Source organism: Chlorocebus sabaeus, chromosome 11 (assembly GCF_047675955.1).
Source record: "Chlorocebus sabaeus isolate Y175 chromosome 11, mChlSab1.0.hap1, whole genome shotgun sequence".
Classification (NCBI taxonomy): Eukaryota; Metazoa; Chordata; class Mammalia; order Primates; family Cercopithecidae; genus Chlorocebus; species Chlorocebus sabaeus.
In genome coordinates, this window is record NC_132914.1 from 121,222,476 (window position 1) to 121,244,108 (window position 21,633).

At 43.6% G+C, this 21,633-nt stretch overlaps 2 protein-coding genes across 14 annotated transcripts in view; one reads left to right on the plus strand and one right to left on the minus strand.

The window, feature by feature from the left end:
• CCDC92 (coiled-coil domain containing 92) overlaps positions 1-12,796 on the minus strand; it is a 35,862-nt gene extending 23,066 nt beyond the window's left edge. For both annotated transcript variants that reach the window (XM_037995321.2, XM_037995316.2), the window contains exon 1: positions 12,322-12,796. The gene's annotated coding sequence lies outside the window, so the exon portion shown is untranslated. The remainder of the gene's footprint in view (positions 1-12,321) is intronic.
• The window catches only part of ZNF664 (zinc finger protein 664), a 40,204-nt gene continuing 31,095 nt past the window's right edge, over positions 12,525-21,633 (plus strand). For 8 of the 12 annotated variants that reach the window (XM_037995333.2, XM_037995324.2, XM_008005138.3 and 5 more), the window contains exons 1-2: positions 12,949-13,115; positions 13,664-13,798. The gene's annotated coding sequence lies outside the window, so the exon portion shown is untranslated. Of the gene's footprint in view, positions 12,616-12,948; positions 13,116-13,663; positions 13,799-21,633 lie in introns of those variants that run through there. The other 4 variants (XR_012094613.1, XM_037995344.2, XM_008005142.3 and 1 more) reach the window with 2 other exon arrangements.

Genomic DNA, 21,633 nt, shown 5'->3' on the forward strand with positions numbered 1-21,633 from the left:
CATCTTCATAGCATTTATCACTCTCTAAAATTAGGTCGCTTATTTATCTTTCTTACCTTACTAGCTTTGTAAACTCCAGGAGAACAAGGACTTTTCTGTCTTGTTCCCTGCTATTTCCCTGCCACCTACAATAATGGTGCCTCTGGAAACCTGGGCTGGCCCTTTAAGAAAGGCTTCTTTCTAGGAGTCGCACATTAGTGGTGATCTCACTCAGCATCCTCCCCGACCTCATCATTAGGTGCCATGCTGTACCTTGTATTAGTGAGCAGGAGAGGGCTTAGAACAATTTCTCTGATTGCCATAGATAGCTCACAAATAAAAAGAGTAAAAAATTATCAAGCCACCTACAAATTAAAATTTCATTTCTGTGGAAAGGAAAATGTGGGCTTGTTCAGGACTTCCTAGAGTTTGTGACATACAGTATCTTCTCTGGTGCAGCTTACTGACACCTGGAAATTTCTCTTACGAGCCAAGTATGTGAATTGTCAATGCTAAGCCTGTGACATGGCACTGAAGCTGAGATGCGGCCATGGTGCATGTAAGCTCATGATTCAGATCATGCTTTATGAGCTCCTCAGTGGCACTCAGCAGCTCAGAAACTCAGGAAACGCCTGTCATAAGCTTGGATGATGCCTTTCTTGGTCTGTGACACAGTGAGAAAAACGAGGACAATGCAGTGAGTTTTCCATAAAGCTAACTTTATTAGACTCTAAGGACAATTCTTCATTTTCATTTTAGAACTGCCAAATTTAAAAGCGCACTGTCCCATGAATTCCAAAGCCTAGGAGCCACTCTAACCACTAGGAGGTTATGGGGATCGCCAGGAGCCTAATGTCATCATCGATTTTGTTTTTTAATTTGCTTTTTGAAGTTTACAAGGCCTTTACAATAGGCTAGGCAATTGATTCTCCTTTTAAATATGCATCTGGAGGTGAAAGATCAAGCCAGCATATGTTTCTAAAGTGCTCACTGTGTACTCAGTCGTATGCTTACAATTTACTTGGGGATATGAGACTCAGCCACTAAAGTACAAAGAAAACAATATATAATTAAATCCTCACAAGGCATACACCAAGCACAGGAGCCAGGGGAGGGCTGTCCATTAAGGGTGAAGAGCTGCCCATCATAGCACTGGCAGCTCTCTCTTATCTACCTGTCTCTCCTGCCCCAGGCTGCATAAATCCCTGGAAGACAGGGGCCGGCCTCAATTATTTATTGTAGCATTCCTGGTACCTATCTGTTGCCAGACACATGGAGGTACCTAATAATGAGTGAATAAGGACTGGAATGACAAAGGTTTTACTCTGAAGAGGTTGGAATTAAACTGAGCCTCAAAGGATGGGCAGAGTTGGATCAGGAGGAAGCGTTTCTGGTGAAGTAAATACGAATGAAACTTTAGAAGGAACATGAGACCATTAAACTATCTGATATGGAAAGAACATTCTGGGGAATGGTGGAAAATAAGGTTAGATAAAAAAGTTAGTGTCAGATTTAAGTTGTATATTAAAAGCTGCTCAGAAAAGTCGAGATGGAAAAGATAAGAAATGGGGAAAAGCTGAGTTTTTACTCAATAGAGGCAAAATCCCCACTTAAGGGAGTTTAGTCCGGCAGGGATGATGCAGGATGAAGCAGACAGAAACTGTAGTAGCAACACAGCCTTTAGCTCCAGGGAAGAAGAATGAACACGGAATCACCTTTTACCAAGGGCTCAGTGCCAGGCGCCATGCTACGTACTTGATCAACACTCTAAGGAGCAGATATTCTTACTCACTTCACACGTTAGCAAACAAGCTTGGAGGGTTAACTTCCTTAAAGTCACACCTAGTAAGAGGCAGAGCTGGGGTCATCCCAAACCAGTCTGACTCCAAAGCCTATGCTCTTAACTAGATAATATACTGTCCCTAAATGAAGACAAAATGCTGCAACCCTCTTAAATGTAAAAGTGCATATGCTGCACAGCCTGAACACCATTTGGCCAACATTCCATTTGTTAAACATTCTCTTTTGCCCTTTTCTTTCCCCATATTTTAAGCTGTGAGCTTCTCAGGTCTACTCTTTTGTGCCAGATGCTAATATAATTCCAGTGCTTATTCTTGATGCTGCGGCTTGCGAAAAAAAAATTCAGAGGAAGAGAAAATGCTTCTTCTCTCCTAAAGCTGCAGAAAAACAGACACCATTCTGGGTTAAAAAGCTAGTTCCCTTAAAGAGCTACAAGCTTACTCTGCTATTCTGTGTGGAAATGTGTAAAAATGTACAATTCTGTTTTGTTTGTACTACCGAACGAGTATTTTAAGACACCTGGGCTTTAGAGATTGTTGCTGAATCCTTTAAAATACAGCTCTGAACTTCTAAATGTTTGCTTTTTAAATTGGTTGCCTTATTTACTAATTTGTTAATAATACAATTTCATGTGGTATCTTTTTTGAAGACATAAACACTTTTAAGGTGTTCTGGTTAGCTGGATAAGTGGCTTGGAGTTTCTCTCGATACAGAAGACTACAACAAATGCAGATACTGACAAATTCTTTATTCAAATGTAGTTTGAGTTTTGCCTGCTTAAGTCAACAACTGATGCCGCGATTCAGAAGGCCAAACAGGATGGGGGGTAGAGAGAGGAAAGTGGCGACTCTGTGCTGAGACATAACATCATCTGGCAGTGGCAAGATTAATCTTCACGTGGGGCCTCGAGAGGAGATGGCCTGCTTCTGCAATCTGACTCTAGCCTGCTAAGAACACCATCTACACAGGTTTTTTTTCCCCCTCAGAGAATCTACAGTCGTTGTTTTATGGCTGATGCAAGATACATTTTTTTTTTAATCCAAAGAACAGATGGAATTAGCGTGTAAGTTTTCTGATATGAGGCAAACTGTAAGCAGTCGGAATTAATGGAAGAACACAGGGTTCTCATCCTCCTGATGAGTCTTGAGTTTGATCAAGTTGGAGTACTAGTTCTCAGCTGGGACAACTGTGCCCCCAGGGAGCATTTGGCGATGTCTGGAGATGCTTTGGGTTGTCATGAGTGTGTGGGTGGGTGCTACCAGCATCCAGTGGGTAGGGGCCAGGAATGCTGCTAAATGGACCATAATGCACAGGACAGCCCCAGAGCAAGGATAATCTGACCCCAAAGGTCAAAAGAGTTTTGGATGAGAAACCCCCAGGGTTAGGGTCAACCTAATTTGAGGTAGGCCTTTTCTCCCCTTTGGACTTGAGGTTTATCCTGGTCTCTCTGGGTTTCCGGGATGGCTAGTAAATGCAGCGTATGGCACTCTTGGGAGGGCAAGCTCTCCCCACATGCAGCATCCTTCCTGTACCAGAGAACTGCTAACCCTGGAGGAAAAGGCAACCAGCAGGTGAGGGAGCAATAGGAGCCTACTTGAGTGAGTTTCTTCCTTGTATCTTACACGCTTGGCGAAGCAGGAGTGCAGAAAGGGACTACTTTACCTGTTTAGCTAAAACGGCTGGAACATTGGATCAGCATTTCCTTGCTTTCTTTTGCTTGGAAGAAAAAGGACTGCAAATAAACTCCAAATTGCCTAAGAATGTAATAATTTTCTTCCCATTTCTTAATAATGTGAGATTTTGCTTTTCTTGTATGAACGTTAACGTGACCTGAGAACTGAAGAGGGTGAGTGCAAGATAATTCTGAAATGCAATAGGGACTCCAGTGTTATGGTTATAAAGCTGCATATTTCTACAGAAATTAAGTGGACACATTGAAGCTGACCTAGGTGTACAGTTTCCACAGGAGTACTCTATCTAAGACAAGCAGGAAATCTCTAGGAAACTTTGATGTTTAAAGGCTTTAATATTTCTTCAATGCAAAGAGTTTTGTTTTTAAGGACTTCACTAAATATGTAAACCTTAGGAGAATTTTAAAGACTCCCAATAAATTTATGAAATCATGTCAAAACTCCTAATATTTTATATATACTAGCACTTTAAGAAAGCTTTCCAGGCTGGGAGAAATGAAAGTACAGGCTCCGTGGTCACCAGGAAACCCTGTGTACAACAGCCATAATTTGAACTTTGTAATTTGCACAAATATACTGGAGAAGTTGAAGTAATTAGTGTTGCGCTGGTAAATCTTAAAATGGTTTTCTACTTCGAAAAGGTCTCTTTCAAAATAAAAACAATTGCTCAGGTTATAAAAGCAGTTTAAAAATAAAGTTTAAACATAACAGGTACAAACTGAAAAATTATTTATCTTTTTTTATAAAGTGTCTGTATTAACAACAAGGTTATTCCAATATAACACAGAAGACTACATAAAAGAAATTATTCAAGTTCTTAGTACTTTTAAAGAAAATCCTTTCATATCTATTTTTGTGAATTTGGGGGTATAAGAGAAGGTTATGTCTTCTATATGGGGGGTGATAGAAAGTATTACAGTTCATTCTTTCTATAAAGGAAGCATCTTTAAGCAGCTTTGAGCCAGACACTGTGGAGGACACTTGGAACACACCAACAAACAAAAGAGATAAACACTCTCCCTCTGTGGAGCTAATATTTGGGAGTAGGGGTAGGGCACAGACAACCCTGTACATATGGATTCATACAAAAAGCAGAATTTTTTCACAAAGGCTAAATTAAATGGAACTTCCTAAATTCTTGACACTTGCCTTACAGAATAGCTCAATGACTACCTAACACCATGATTTCAGAGTAGATGAATCTAAACATGAGAATACAAATTAAAGGGAGCTGTAACTTAAGAAACTATTATCTTTATAAATTGCTTTTTAAAAATCCCAGACAGTATTACATGTTATGACAACCAAGAGTCACTCTACTTCCATTAGCTGAATGTTTTAAGATGCCACATTTCTGACAATTTTAAATAACAACTGCATTATTTTTTAATGTAAATTTTGTTTTCTAAAGTTCCTAATTCCCTTTGGACCAACAGAATAGTAAGGCAATTAGTTAATAATATTTACCTAAAAACGAATAAAGAAATTAAAATTCAAATGGAAAAAACATCCCTTGTCACCTGATAATCCCCACGGATGAGCTGCTGGGTCTTTTTTTGAATACTTGTTATTAAAACTCAAATTATGATGGTAAAATCAATCAATGTATTAGGACACCTGGTATGTTTGGTAACATTTAAAAACTACAATTTTAAATTGCTAAATATGTTGCCAGTTACACTGTTTGGAATGACATGTGTGCATGTACGTGTGCATCGAGATACAGTGCGGTGAATCCATAAACACTTGTGTATAATTGAAGAGACAAGACTACCCACTCACAGAAAAGTAAATTGGTCTTTGGGATGCAATCTCTTCTCAATAAAGAGGAATCTTGATTCATCTTGACCTCTGTATATTCTGTCCGGAAGTCAAAGCTTATTGCTCTCACTGGAGTATGGAGTCCTGCTTTTCTTTCTCACTTTTTCGTGACTCTGTTGACTACGGACAATTGTGAAAACAGTGAGGGCTGCATGCTCTTGGAGGAGCTTACATTTCTCACGGCCCTCATGTAACCCATGTTGGGCTGTTTTGGAAATATACTTCCTTTGGTGAATAACATGGTCAAGGTTATCTATGGTCAGTCATCTTTCTCAGAGTGAACAGTCCCTTATGGTGGCTCTTTCCCACACTGTCCTGTCCCAGATCAGGCCCCACATCGTAGAAGGGACTCTGAAGACTGTCAGGGTTTTAGAGAGCCCCTTGGTAGCTCCAAAGTGCCTTCATCTTGTTCCTATGTCCCATGGCCTGGTACACACCAACAAGAAGGGATGCCAGGGAAAACTGTATGTGGGTAGCATGCTCCAAATTTACCAGTGTAGCTCATCACCACTGTGTGAGTTGTCTGACCTGTCCATTCATGTTGTGGGAAGTAGCCATAAAGACAAAGAGAGCAACTTATCTATGGATGGGGGTGTGGGGCGGGAGGCGGGCATTTATAAGCACATTCAGATTGGTTTTATTCAAATGAGAAAAACAGGTGTTCGTGTGAATGCTTTAGTAATTTCACTGGGTATAGAAGATACATGCAAAGGCTAACACAATGACTGTCAAAAAGACTTCTGAAATATTTTATTTACAGATTTGGTACATTAAGTGTGTCTATTTGGAATAGGAGTCCATAATTTCCAGATTGTAAATAAAGCTGTAAAGCCCTATACATTCATCAATGCCTTCACTGTCTTGTCCACAATCAGAAGAGGGGGTAAAATGTCCAAATGGAACTGTGAAAAATAACCTAGCCGGGAATTTTCAGAAACTGGACTGAAGTGGCTGGATTCCCTACCTATAAATGTAAACACGAGAGTTGTGACAAACAAAAATCTGGGATCTTCACCTAAAAAACTGAGTAGGCTTCGGAGGCTCCTGGTTACATCCCCAATGGTAGCACATTCCATGGGAGAGGAAGCTATGTTCTTTTGAGAAATAGCTAAGTCTTGCACACCGATGGAAAGCACTGATGAGGGTGTCTGTCAATATATCTCATTCCCAGGTTCACTCTGTGGCTCAGCAGTCCAAACATCACTTCAACCTTCCTTCAAGGGACTCCACAGTTCTGCTGGCTACTAATGTGCCGAGGATTCCCAGTTTCTTCAGTAGGAACATGCCGACCCCAACGACTTTGACACCTTCTAATTAAACTCAGTTTTCTCTAAACACAGGAATGGCTAATTTGCTGCTTTCCACTTAAATTTCAGACTCAAGATGGTCACTGCACAGGCAGGTCCCGCTGGCATCCTGAAACTACTAAGAAAGGCACTCTGCTCTAACCACAGCCTGCTAATGAGTAACATTCAGTGCAGTGTTCTAGAATTAGCCAATGGTCACCCAAAGCTCTGAGTTCCATCCTGCAACAAGGGATGAGACACAAGAACACCTCCAAATAGACAGCTCTCAACCTGTCTCCAAGGTCTCACTTCTGGCTCTGTTTCTACTTGGGTATTTATTTTCTCTCTCCCCTAAAAACCTGCCTTTGCCCTCAAACAATATGGTTTGGCTTTGTTCATCTCTGAACTGGGTCCTGATACCACAGCCTTATTGTACTAATAAACTTGTCAAAAACTGACTTGACCCCTTTATTGATTCCTCTTTAAACAATTCCTCTCTTGAAATCTATCACATTGCAGAGGCTGAGGAGGATTACACATCCTTCCTCCCCCGAGAGCAATAGGGCATGTCAATGAACAAGTACCTTAATGCCAGAAAGCTGCTGCTCTATTCCACTAGAACTTTCTGGTCTTGTCACAGGGACTCAACCAAAAGATAAAGATGATTTGGTATCAGATACTGACCTTCCTTGAAAATGACAGGCCAAACCTAGTAACTTCTACTATGTTCTTATCTATGGGAACACAAAACTGAGCAAAAAACCCCAACCTTTCTCCATCTTTCTTATCAATGTGCAAGACTTGGCTATTTTAAAAATGCATATCTGCCCTAACACGCTACTAGCCACTGAGGCAGGAAACACTAGCAGCGCCTTTCATCTGGGTTGATGTGTGTGACAGCTGAAGAGAAAGGAGTTACAAAAAGCCTCCTTCAATGTTTAGGGTATGGCATGAGCCTAACCTCTTATGTTCATTTATCATTAGAAAAATATGGCAATCCTAAGATAATTATGCTATGTATGATAGAGATGGAACTTTCTCTTGGGAACCCAGTGTTTTTACGTGTCCTCTACGTTATATCAAAGATGGCCTTTTCAGAGTATGATGCCACAGATTTCTAGGTAAAATGTGCAACTTTAAGAAAGAGAGTATTGCAGTCATATTGGGAACGACAATTTACATGTAGCATTAATGCTTAAACAATGTTACCTAAGAAAATGGGCTTTAACGACTTCTCATAAACTCTCTTACTTGCATAGTAAATGAGAAGGGCACAGGATGCATTTAGAAATAGATTGGGGAGGAAATCTGAAGAGCAAAGGATAATGGATTTTATGCAGACCTAAATTTAGTATCTGAAGTGTTGCCAAAGAGGCAACAAAATGAAAATTTGTAGAAGCAGAGTATTATGTGCCTTATACTCCTTTATTAAAAGTTTTCTTCTGTCATTTTTTCCACTTATTATAAGCAGCTTTCTCAGTCTTGCTCTATTTGGTGCTAACCAATGGAAGTTCACTGCTTGGTCCTGAGAATTCAGCTAGAATACAGAATTTCAGAAACAAGGAGAAAACTTACTCCCTTCACAGAAGAGTAGATACTTCTTGCTTCGTAGTAAAGTTCTTTCTGATAAAGCAGTAAGCTGGGAATAATCGTGAAAGTATTGATCTCGGTCTGCTCTCCACTGTGGAAATTTGCATGTAAACTGTTTTCTGATTAACAAAGAAGTCTTTAAAGATGTTTGTGTGATCCCTTCAAAAGTCATGGCTAAAAGCTTTAAAATGCAACCTTTAACCTTGAAAATGCTGCTTTCTAACTGGTTGCCTTATTTGCTAATTTGTTGTCCTGGTAATAATATTTAAGTAGTATCTGTGATTTTTTTTCCCGGAAAAATAAGTATTTTTAAGGTTTCATTTTATTTCTTGGTTGGCCAGAAAAACTTGATAATCGTCTCTTTTCCCTTCATGCATACAGCATAAATAAATGGTATATTCCTTGTTCAAAGTTTGAGGAGTCTTAGTCACTTATCACACCCAAAGTCAGCTAATGGGTAAGAGACACAAACGCATGAGACAAACTCATCTGCTACAGAACGAGAGAGAAACTACTTTAAAAGATGTTTAAAAAGTCCAGTCCAAGCAGACATTAATTCAGAATTGTTTTTTCCTCTTCTTCCTAAATTGGAGAGGTCGGACCTTGGTTTAACTCAATTGGCCTCATTACCATCTTGCTGCACTTCAATCCTTGTGTATTGGGCACTCGTGTTCACAGGTAACTCTGCTCGGCTTCTTAGCCACAGACTGGAGTCCCAACCTCATTGACCCACTTAATACATGTATTAGATTGACACTCAATAGCCGAATCTTTGTTATAATAGATAATTATTATTCCCATTTTTGATAAAACCATCATTCTCAAGATTGGTTTCATACAAACAGGGTACATGTTTTTCTTCTTCAAACACAAAGTTCCAATCCCCCTAAGCTTTTCAGCTTGCTGTAATTCTACTTCTTGGCTTTGTTTTACCTTCAGCTGCCAGCATATTTTAAAAACCATGCAGACATACTGAAAAAACATCCAATGCAACTTAATGTAGGTGGATATGACTGGACTTTTTGCTGTGAAACTTGAGTCATGTTTGAGTAATGAAATAAACAAACTAAAATGCGGAGCAAGCACAAGAATCATCTCTTATTCAGTCTTTTTTTTTTTCCTTCTTCTTCTTCTTTTTTTCTTTTTTGAGACGGAGTCTTGCTCTGTCGCCAGGCTGGAGTGCAGTGGCATGACCTCAGCTTACTGCAACCTCTGCCTCCTGGGTTCAAGCGATTCTCCTGCCTCAGCCTCCTGAGTAGCTGGGAATACTGCGCCACCATGACCAGCTAATTTTTGTATTTTTAGTAGAGATAGGGTTTCACCATGTTGGTCAGGATGGTCTCGATCGAGACCTTGTGATCTGCCCGCCTCGCCCTAGCAAAGTGCCGGGTTTACAGGAGTGAGCCACTGCACCCAGCCTTATTCAGTATCTTTTAAAAAATGTTTTCAGCCAAGTAAAAGAACGATTCACCTTCACAACTTGCTGGCTCTCTAAAGAATGACTGGCACCATCCTATTTTTTAAAAAGAGCTTTAAAAAAAGACTTTTGTGCTTGCCTTCCTAGAAAAGGGTAATTTTCCTCTTGATTCAATGTTTATTGTAGAAAATAAAAGTCAAAGAAAGAAATACAAATCATGTATAATTAAAAAGAGTCTTTTAAAACACACTGAATTTGAGAGTGCTTTATTATTCCCTGTAATGTGCCATACAAACGCAAAGCAGGACTAAGAATCACCTTTGATAGCAGGTGGGTCTTTAATCTACTAAAAATCTTCCCAGGGTTCGTGTAGGTGTTTGGGGATGTTGCTATGTCCACAACTGTAGAAGCTAGCGTAAGAAAACAAAAAACAAAAGCCACAGTGCTAAAAGTGAAGTACGGAAGTCCTCGAATATAGTTGCCATCGGAATACCTAGGAGTCCCTCTCAGAAAGACCGCTCTATACCTGTGATACCTCCTAACAGACATTTAGGCCAAGTGGGGAACCAGCTGATCCCAAAAGCCCCTAGGGAAGGAGCAGCCCCTTCTTTCCACTGCTAGTTCTCACCATAAACAACTTTTGCCTTTACATGAAAGTGAAATCTGTTTTTCTGTACTAATTACTCAAAATAAATGAAATCCCTTGCTGCATAACAGACCTCCACATATCTGAAGACAATTAGGACACAGCCACTTCCCTGCCCAAATCCTTCTGCAGGTTGAAACATCAGAGCTGAAGATGTGGAAACCGGTGTCATTAGGTTAGCACCTACCTAGCCGGGATGAAACTTCGATCTGACTCAAACGTTTACTGCAACATTGGTGTGTGAAGACACAAAGTCACCTAGTCACTGCCCTTGAAGGATATGGAATTCAGTAAATTCAGTAGATATAATTAATCTGAGTTACCAAATGTGTGCCCACTATGTATTAGAAACTATTTATGGCTGACCTGGTTCCAGATAGAGGGAAAAAAGTTCCATGACTTTTCTTGCTAGAAATACGAGAAAATGCTTTTTCAACATAAGTATTTTTTAAAAGCATCAACACTTTATTAACGTTAGTGTCACTGCAAAGGCATCCTACCAATGAGATAATTATATTGAGCTCAATTTATCCAAAGATAATTGGGTAAGTTGCGATCAATTTATCCAATTTGGCAATTTATGCAACATGGCAGATGAAAGAGTTATATACCCAAGATGAATGATTTTTTTTAAAAGAGTTAATAAAAATTTCTAATTTCCAAAAAAACCTATTTGTCAGACTGATGTATTTAAAATGTGTTAGAGTAAAAATCTCACACAAAAAATTGTCCTGTACCTTAGATCTTAAATGTGCCTAAACTAAATTTACTGCGTAATTATAATATGCAGAGGAGTAACAAAACTATTTCAAGATTTTTCAGAGATAAGTATAGGTACGCATACCCGTAAATATAATCACGAGTTTTAAAGCCTTCTTCCAAGCATATTTCACGTAAGATGAACAGTTAGCCAAAAGAATTACATACATTTCAAAACATCTTTGGAGGTAAAAGTCACTTCAAACGTTAGCATCTTTTTTCTTACAATGCAACGGCGAGAAAATGCATGGGAATTCTTAATGTGAAAAAAAAAATCATTTTATCAACACCAATGCTCTTTAATTTCAAATGTAAAAGTTTTAAAATGGCAATCCTAGTTTTAATAATACTCTTACAGGTTTCTGGAAATGCGTCATATGTTAAAGTATTACAGCCTGGTAGCTTGTATTTTGTTACAGAACCAACTACTGCAACCTAAACTACAGAGTACGGTTATATTTTCTCTCTGGCCGCCTAATTTTTATTAGTGGACTAGATCGTACTGCTAAATATCAAAGCTTGAAATGAAACAATACAGGCCAGCATGAAAACCTAAGTTAGAGAAACTCACTCGCGGTAGCAGACGGCAGCCCAGGAGCCAAACCTTGAGCTCTGTGCTGCGTTTGTGCATTCTGCTCCGTTTCACGAATCACAGACAAATCGTCAGAGTAAACTAAAGCCGCATCAAAGCTTCAGGAAGGGGCTGGCAGGTAGTGTACTTACGGAAAGGCTACCAGGACAGAGGCGACACAACTTGTCAGGGAGGGTCTCTAAGGTCCCCTAGGTGGTAATATGCATTTAAAAAGGAGATGTGGATTCAAGCCGCCTCCTCCCCACAGCATCCCAGACAAAGCCGGGCTAGGCCCCGGGGCGCTCCTGGTGCACCTGCAATGCGGATCCCTCGCCCTGCGATCCCACCCCGGGGCTGGCAGGAGCGCCCCGGGACCGGCCTCTCCTCCCGCTTGCCACTGGCGTGGGCGCGCGCCGCGGCCGGTCCGCACCCTGGACTGGAGCCCGGGCCGGGGCGCCCCCTCCCCAGAAGGGGCCGGCGGACCCTGCGGGGGCGGGCGCGGCCTGCGCCTCAGGGACCCTCTTCCCCCTATTCCGCCGTCCCCCGAGTTGCCTTCGCCCGGGGCCACCCCTGCCCCTCGCGGAGCTAGCGCGGCTCCCAAGCCCCGGGGGTGGGGCGGGAGGACCCCGTCCCCCATCTCCCCGCGGGGAGGGTTTTTAAAGTCTTCGCCACGAACTCCCGTCCCTGCCCGGCCCCTCCGCCCCCGCCGGCGCTGCCAGGTGAGCGGGGCCGGACTCGGCACACCCCGGGCCCCGCCTCACCTGCGGGCGCCGCCGTCGCGTTCCTTCAGGCGGCTGCCCTCTTAGGCTCGGTCCTCCCGACGGGCGGCGGCGGGGGCTCGCGGCCCATGGGCTGGGCGGGGCGCGGCGGGCGGGGCTGCCTGGGCTCGGGCGCTGCCCGGGGCCGGGCCGCCGAGGGAGGTCAGTGGGCGCCGCCCGCCCGGCACATCTCGCCCGCTCCCACCCGAGCGCTCGCCGCGGTGCACCCTGGGAGTGGGGCCGGCGGCGAGGCCTGGCCGCGCTGACCCGACGGGCGAGGCGCCGACGCGGCGGCGGGTCTGTGTCTGCCGGGCTGGGCGGGGGCGGCGGGCAGATATTCACTTGGCGAGGCGGGGCGACGCCCCCTTCCGCCCGGCTGTGGCCGGGCAGGGGCGAGGGCCGAGGGGAAGGGAGGGTCGGGCCCGCGGGACGCAGGCGCACAGCTCAGGTGCGGCCGCACTGCGGTTGCCCTGGGTAACGCGGCCCGGGCGGGGGCGCGGGGAGGAGCGAGGGAAGCGAGCGGGAGCGCGCGCGCCGCGCGCGGGGATTGGGGATGGCCGGGCCCGGCAGTGCCGGGTCTGGGGGGCGCGGGCCGGGCGGCCGCGCATGCGTGCGGTCCCGGCTCCCCCGGGGCTCCCCGGCCTCGTGCGTGCGCACGCGCGCTGTCCCCCGGAGGCGTCTGGGTGTGCGGAGCGCGCGCGCGCGCGGCTCGGAGGCGCACCTGTGAGGTGTCCCTGAGGAGAGGGAGGTGGGTGCGCGGCGCCCGCGGCCTGGGGCGCTGACTCCCCTCACTTGGAGTGAGTTCTCGGCGGCCGGGCTGCAGTCTTTCTTTCTTTCCCGGAGGGGGCTAGGGGCCGGGGCCGGGGAGCGGGCTGGGGGTGGGAAGGAGGTGGAGTGGATTAAAGAAAAGAAAAACAACCCATCCCGGAGGATGGGCCTCGGGCTGGCCCGGCCCTTGGGGATGGCGGGGAAGGTCAGAGCGGCTCCGCGCAGCCGGGCGGGCCCCGGGCTGAGAAGCCGCCCCTCGGGCCTCGGGCGGTCGGCCGCGGGCCCGCAGTGCAGGGGAGCGGGGCCGGGGGGCGCAGATGGCGGCCGGCGCGAGCGAGGGCTGGGCAGCGGGCAGGGCGAGGCCGGGCGAGGCCCCGCGGGAGCCGGACTCCCGAGCCAGGCTCCATTGTTGTTGGAGCCGAGAAGGGGGAGCGCGGCCGCCCTCGTCGCCCGTGGAGCCGCGCCTTGGAGCCCTTCCAGGCGGGTCCCCGGAGAGGCGGTCATGGCCGCGCCAGGGGACCGGGGAGCCGGGCGGCTGCGGAGGAGCCGGCTGCATGGGGTGCTGTGTGTTTTTCAGGGCGCCCTGCGTCTAGCAGAGGAGGCGAGCATCCCGCTCAGGTGATGAGGAACCCCTCGCGCACCCAGCGCAGAAGGCGGCTGCGGCCGGACGCCTCCATTGTTTGACCACAACAAGGGCCGGATTCTCACCCAGGTAAACTGGCTGCCGGCGCTGTCCGCTCCCCTCTCGACTCCCGCCTCCGCAGGCGTTCTCACCCCTTCCAGGACTCGACTGCAGTTTTCTCACTGTCCCCGGCTTCTCATGAACTCCGTATACCCCCCTCCCAGACATTCTCCCATCCAGATCCATCTCTCCGCCACATCACCTCTCATTTCCCCCAGAACTCGGCTCCTTTGTGAAACCTTTCTTGCCGAACTCTTAACAACTACATCTCCCCGGGAGCCTGCTCCGAACTGTTCTGGTCGCTAGATTGCTTATGGGCTGTCTCACTGCAACAAAGGAGACCAGATACTGAAAAAAGATTTCCGAGCTATTGCCTTCTTCAAGGAATGTTTTCTGATATTTACAGTTTATTGTTTTCTCAAGATGGAACTGTTTTTAGGCATTTTGTCTTCTTAGAGAGGGCCCCTATTTCCTTTATAGATGCATAGTTTTTTAAAGCAGGAAATTGACCTTGTTCAACCCACAGGTTAATTTGAAATTTAAAAATTAATTTTAAATTAGAGTAGTACATTTTCTTTGTAAAAACAGCATATCGCAGAGATGGCATTTTGTCTTTTGACTATCAACCGCTGTCTCCAGGGATGCCGACTATTACGTGTGAGGTGTGTATCCTTCTAGATCTTTTGGGATACCTTTACGTGTGTGCACCTAACATCGTTTTTGACTGCTTTAACAAGGACTGTTGCACCCTTTAAATTTTAGCATACAATGCTTCAAGTTATTTTTTTTTTAACAACTGCTGCATCATGTTCCATAGTTTCAGTATACCGTGGTTTAGCCGTTTCCCAAATTGATAGTTTAAGTTTTAACTTTAAAACAGCTTTTTTGCCGGTTGTGGTTCTCTGATGAGATGACATTTGGGTGATAGCACAGATATACGCTAATACTGAGATTCGGCATTTATGATGAAGTTCTCTTTCGGTTAAGAAATGTACATGTGGGAGCAGCCATCCCTCCCGTATAGTAGCTCTGACTGTACCTCTTAGAAGTCGTGTGACCTTGGGGAGGACATTGAATGACACCAAACCTCAGTTTTCTTTTCTGTAAATGGCCTGCTCAGTCTACTCCATAGAGTTCAGTGATACAGTGCATATGGTTTGTAGAATGTAAAGTAGTATATAAATATTGGTTTTATTAGCCTTTGTGATACAAAAATTATTTGCAATATCATTTATATTTTTTGACGAGATGTGTGTGTATCATATCACAGAGCACTAGAGATAGTCAACTTTGAATGCTTTTTAATTTGTGATTTTTTAAATTAATTTTTATCAAGTACTGACAATACGTTAGACTTCGTAAACAATATTTTGCAAAGCATTTTTTCCTAGAGCTTTCTTTTCTTCCCCTTCTTCTTTAAAAAAAAAAAAAGAGAGGGAGCGAGAGAGCGAGATAGGGTCTCTTTCTGTTGCCCAGGCTGGACTGTAGTGGCATGATTCTAGCCTCCCCAGTAGTTAGGAATGACTACAACCATGTGCTACCACACCTGGCTGATTTATTTTATTTTATTTTTGTAAAGACAGGGTCTTACTATCTTGCCCCAACTGGTCTCAAACCCTGGCCTCAAGCAGTCCTCCCAAAGTGTTGAGATTACAAGTGTGAGCCACTGTGCCCAGCCCCTAGTGCTTTCACACCTTAAAAAATAAGGCATATAAATTAGTTGACTGTGAATAAACATATTAGCAAACTGAACACCAGACAATACTCTCACCATAATATTTAATCTTATTTCCTTAAAGTTGTAAGTTGTACATGTATTTTTCTGTGGCAGCAGCAGATTCAGATTAGTTTTTATGTCCTTCAAGGAAAAGGGATTGTTACTAAATTTGCAGGCTGTATCAGAGTTTTAATATTGAGATTTAATATTTTAATCATTTAAATAACGATTGATGTGATGGGTAACATTTTAAGATGTACGAGATACGATTAGGGGCTTTGTATGTATTTTTCTTTCTTTCAGATGTATATGAGTGCCTGTAGTGTGGCCAACAAAATCAACTTGTTCTTTTTCTCTTGAAGCTTATGATCTGTGAGCGGGAGGGGATCGGAATTTAAACACAATCACAACTACACATATGATCACAAACTGTGGTATCTGCTGTGGAAGTTAAGCAACACCTGCTATGAGGAAGTATAAAAAAGGGGAGACCAAATTTTAGAGTGGAGAAAAGGGGCCTAGGAAAGGCTTTTCTGTATAAATAAGATTTAAGCTGAGATTTGAAGAGTGCGTAGGTGTTAGTGTGGAGGGAAGTGGGGGATAATTTTCCAGACAGAGGAACAGCATGTGGGAAGGCCTCAAAGCGGGGAAAAAGCTTTGCCCATTCCAGGAATTGAAAGAATGAATGTGGATAGACTATGGAGGTGAAGGGGAAGAGTGGCAGGCTAGGGGCCAGATCAAGTAGGGTCTTGTAGGGCAGGTTAAAGTGGTTGTATTTTATCCCGAGTGAAGTGGGAAACCATGATACGGGTTGGGTTTTACAAAGAGGAGTGACATAATCAGATTTGTATCTTTAAACAGCCACTCTAGTCACTGCATGCAAGATGTGGGGGTGTGTTGGGGCTGGAGAGTAGAAGTGGGGAGACCAAGTAGGCCATCTCAGAGGGCTGTCTGGAAGAGATGGGAGCTTTCCCTTGGAATTCACATTGACTTCACGTTACCAGCTACACAAAGGTCAAGTCAGTGTTCGATTAAAAAAAAAAAAAAAAAAAAATCCTGGCCAGGCACGGTGGCTCACGCCTGTAATCCAGCACTTTGGGAGGCCAAGGCAAGTGGATCACGAGGTCAGGAGATCGAGACCATCCTGGCTAACATGGTGAAACACCATCTCTACTAAAAATACAAAAAATTAGCCAGGCATGGTGGCAGGTGCCTGTAGTCCCAGCTACTTGGGAGGCTGAGGCAGGAGAATGGCTGAACCCAGGAGGCGGAGCTTGCAGTGAGCAGAGATTGGGCCTCTGCACTCCAGCCTGGACAACAAAGCGAGATTCCATCTTCCAAAAAAAAAAAAAATCCTTGTTTCTAATTTTTTAAAAGTGAGGATTAATAAAAGTAGCAATAAAAAGGTACTTTGTATGCAAAAAGTACACAAAAATGTTAAACTAGTTGTCTACATTAAAAGGTATCGGCAGGTCTATCAAGTGAACCGTCGATTCACATCCTGTAACAACTTGTGTGTTGATCTTCTTTATTTTCTTCATCAATTTGTATGAGTTCTTTACATATTGAAAATACTAACTCTTACTATTTGCCACAAATATTTTCCACTTTATGGTGTTATGAGAGTAAGAGATAAAGGGCCAGGCGCCTACACAGCACTCAAATCTGGAAGTAGCTGCTGCTATTAGAAACAATAGAGAAAATAATAATTAAAAACTAGTGTACTAGACTACATAAAATTTAATTACTCTTTAGGGCACAGTTCGCAGAATGGTTATGATACATCCCCTGTATCATATATTTAGTGGCAAATAACACTGCCATTAAAAATGTTTATGAAGAAAATATGTTAAAATGCTTATGATAGTGTTAAGTGGAAGGAAATCAGGATACACAGTTGTATACATGATATGATTAAAACTCCCAAAAAAAGTCCCAGGAGCCTTCCAGTAAAACCTATGAATGGCAAAAATATGTAGAATAAATCAGGTGGAAATCTGAAGAATTGTGGACTAAATATATGATACCGGGATGTATCATAACCATTCTGCAAACTGTGCCCGTAAATGTAATTCTACAATATACATATTTTGTGCAGAAAACTTTTCTCTGTATTTGAAAATATTCTTTTGATGGTTCCTAGACCATCAAGAAATGTAAATAATTTAAAGACTCTTGATACATACGGCCAATGTAACATTAAGAGTGTGTCATTTTTACCACATCCTTTTAGGTATTAGGTAGTATATATTTTTGTCTAAATTTAGACCTTTAGTGAAATTGGTGAGAAACTGTAACATCTTCATTACAAAAGTAAATGCCCATTGTAAAAAAAACTGAAGCAATGCAAACAAATGTGATATGAAAAACCAGTCTCCCCTAGGCTTTTCCCAAGAAGTAATCAGAATTAAATGCTTTCCATGCTAAGATTACATGTACTTGTATTACATGTATGTTGGAACATTTGGTTTAACGAAGTGTATTATATCTGGGACATGATAACTACATGGCAAATAGACATGAACACTGTGTTTTTGGTTAAAGCCGTATGAATAAATTTGGAAATTACACTGAAAATGATTGGGACCCATTGAAAACTTGTGAGTAGGGTAAGAACAATCCATTTTGCATTTTAAAAAAGTTATATTAGAGTAGATAATGGATTAGAGGGAAGCAAGACTGGAGGCTTTTGTAGAATTCCAGGGAAGATTACGGTGGCCTGAGTTAAGCCTGAGTTAAGTTGAGACAATGCAGGTAGACAGTGGAGAGTTTCCAGAGGTATTTGGAAGAGAATGGCTAGACCTTTGTGATGGCGGGGAGTCGATGATATCCAGGTTTCCGACTTGGGCAATTGAGGGGAGAGTGGACTGATTTACGGTAGTTGGGAATTGGCTATGGTTTGAATATTTGTCCCCTCCAAAACTCATGTTGAAACTTAATCCCCAGTGTGACAGTGTTGAGAGGTGGGGTCCTTCAGAGGTTTAGCTCATAAGGGCAGAGCCATTCATAGATTAATGAGTTGTCATGGGAGGGTACCTAGAGGCTTTATAAAAAGAAGAGAGACCTGAGACAACATGTTAACATGCTCAGCCCCTTCTTATCGTGTGATGCCCTGTGCTGGCTCAGGGCTCTTTGGAGAGTCCCCACCAGCAGGAGGGCTGTCACCAGATGTGGCCCCTTGACCTGGGCTTTCTCAGCCTCCATAACTGTAAAATAAGAGATAAATTTCTTCATAAATTATCCATTTTCCTGTATTCTTTTGAAAGCAGTAGAAAACAGATTAAGACAGGAATGTAGTAGGCTTTGGTGAGAAAGTGACTGGTTCAGTTTTGAATGTGCTTGAGTTTGAAGGTCTTACAGGACACGTAGGTTCTTCATGAAGAGAATTTACAAAGAATAATTTTACAGTACACATACATGTTTTGCTGTAAGAATGACCAGATACTATACATAGCTATGGTATTAAAATCAATATTTCTACATGGGAAATTTTTCTTGCAGTGTAGTTGTACGTCTGTAAATTGGGGCATATCTGTCTAGATAGACTGGACAGTTGATATTTTTCACATAGAATTATTTGAGACTGCATGACCCTGACTTCAGGTTATACCATGTTTGTCTTTGGGGTTCATTCGGTAGACTGTCTCTGAGTGGGTGTTGGAGACTCCTCTGGGCATTAGTGGTCCTTTTGTCAGTCATCCTGTTGTCAGAGTACACCTGACTTCTTGGAGTGATTTCTCTTCATTTTGGTAAACTGGTCCCTTCCACATAGGAGCAGGCCAGGAAATAGGCAGAGTGGTACCCTTTCATCCATGTGTGAGTGCCCACCTGACTGTTAGTAGTATGGCTGGAGCATGGGTACCTTGAAGGAGGACAAGTGGGGAAAAGGTAGTGGAGAAAGTGCCTGCCAAGGTAACAGAAGACATTAGAGAGGAAGGGGGATGTTTTCATCAGAGGTTGGGGCCCAGTCGCTGGGAAGTTGGCGGCAGTCAGTGTGGCTGTGCTCTTTGCCTTCATCTCCCCGGCTTCTCTTGCTCACTGTGTGTCTGCCCTGTGCTTTGTGTGCCTGCTCTCCCTCTTGTCTCTTCTCTCTCTCTCGGCTATAAGTAATACATGTGACCCCAGGTGGTCACTCTGGAAGACCATCCTGAAACTATAACTTCTGCCAGCTCACATCACAGGCCCAGTCTTTCCACTTCCCACTTCCCAGTCCAGATTCTCCAGAAAGACAATCTGATTGGCTTAGCTTGGATTCCACGCTCACCGTATTGGTTTTACTGTTGCGGAGCTTACAGGAGCAGATTCACTTAGTGTGAGCCTGGTGGACTGGCTAGAAGGGAGTGCAGATGAGGACACTCAGGAGAGATGTCTTGGAAGTTAGAAAGTTTTAAGAATGGACAGGAGCAGTAGTTTCAAATGGCCTAGAGATGTAATAAAGGGATCGGGAGTGAATCTTAGATTTAGCAAATTGAAGTCTTTCAGCTCAGGTTGAAAGTTGTGTCTGCTGGGCATGGTGGCACATGCCTGTAATCCCAGCACTTTGAGAGGCCAAGGCAGGCGGATGGCTTGAGGCCGGGAGTTTGAGACCAGCCTGGGCAACATGGCAAAACCCCATCTCTACCAAAAGTACAAAAATTAGCCAGGCATGGTGGCACACACCTGTGGTTCCAGCTACTTAAGAGGCTGAGGTGGGAGCATCACTGGAAGGCAGGGCTGTAGTGAGTCATGATCACGCCACTATACTCAAGCCTGGGTGACAGAGCGAGACCCTGTCTCAAAAGAGTAAAAAAAGAAAGTAAGTTGTGCTACAGCTAATCCATGTGGGCGAGTCAGAAGGTGGAACCAATGGCTATGGTTATTCATTTGTAAAGACAGTGAATTTTTTTTAATGCAATTTAATTTTGAAGATGTAGCAGAAGCATTCAAAATGTAATTTAAAAAATATAATTCGTATTGCTTTTTAACACTAAAACATTTCTACACCTTTATTCTAACTCTGGAATACACAGAGTCTCTTGTGTCACCTGATACATTATAAGAAAGCTATTCTAGAACTCATTTATTTTTCATACCCCTGAAAGTTCATAAAATAATCATAGCTTATTTCCATATCTTATTTTGCAGTGTGTTCTGTGATACTGTGACAGAGCTTGTGAGGAAGTCTTTGTAGCCAGAGCGGACCCCTGTCCCAAAGATGATGAACTCTGCCACTTAGGTTAACAACACAGCAGTTCATAGAAATAATTGGAACCATTTTTCTTCTGCAGAGTAAATTTCGTATGTCCCTCTGGCTTTCAAAATCACTTTTGGATGTGTAGTTGAAATATGTTTAGGATTGAGTGTGATGGGAGTTTAAGAACATTTCATTGATTCAAAGTACTCGGCGTTGGCTAGAAAACATGTCAAATTTCTCAGTTAACCGATATTCAATAAATTACTTTTAATACTATAACTTTACATTGTGATAGAACTAGGACCTTGTGGTAAGCCTCCAGACTCACAGAATCAGAGAACCTGCACGAAGCATGCATTTTCATGATGCTTGGCAACCAGAGGTAGTAACCCATTGTGACATTGATTTCAAGTTGTAAGACCTTAGTGTGAAGAGCCAGGAAGGTTTCTGAGCAGGTGTTTGAGTGCCCTCTGGAGGCCTTGTGAACAGTTGAAATGTGGACTCCTAGCAAGAGCTTTCTTTCATAGCCAGAGTTGAGAACCAGTGGGCGAGATGGTTGAAACTGGTGTGGATGTTAGGGGCAGAGGAGAGGGGAGATGGAACCCACGGGAATGTACTAGTGTTTACAGGAGCTTGCCCCGCCAACTGAAAGTACCGGGTTTATGCAGTGAGTATAGAACATAGAGGCTGTAGGGTCACAGAAGGAGCCAAGGGAGTGTGGCCAGTAATGTCCAGATAAAGAATAAAAAGTGCCCTTCGATTGGCCAAGAGAAGACCAACAGTGAGAGGAACCTCGGTGGTGTGGTATTGGATTGAGACATGAATGGGAAGTGAAGCAATAGAAATCCGGAAAAATCAGTCTTTAAGAGGTCTGGATGGGGAAATGGAGGGTGGGGCCAGGGAGACAGGGCAGCTAAAGAAGGCCTAGGATTAAATGCTGTTTTTCCTTAAGGTCGGGGGAGACTTCTGCATTGT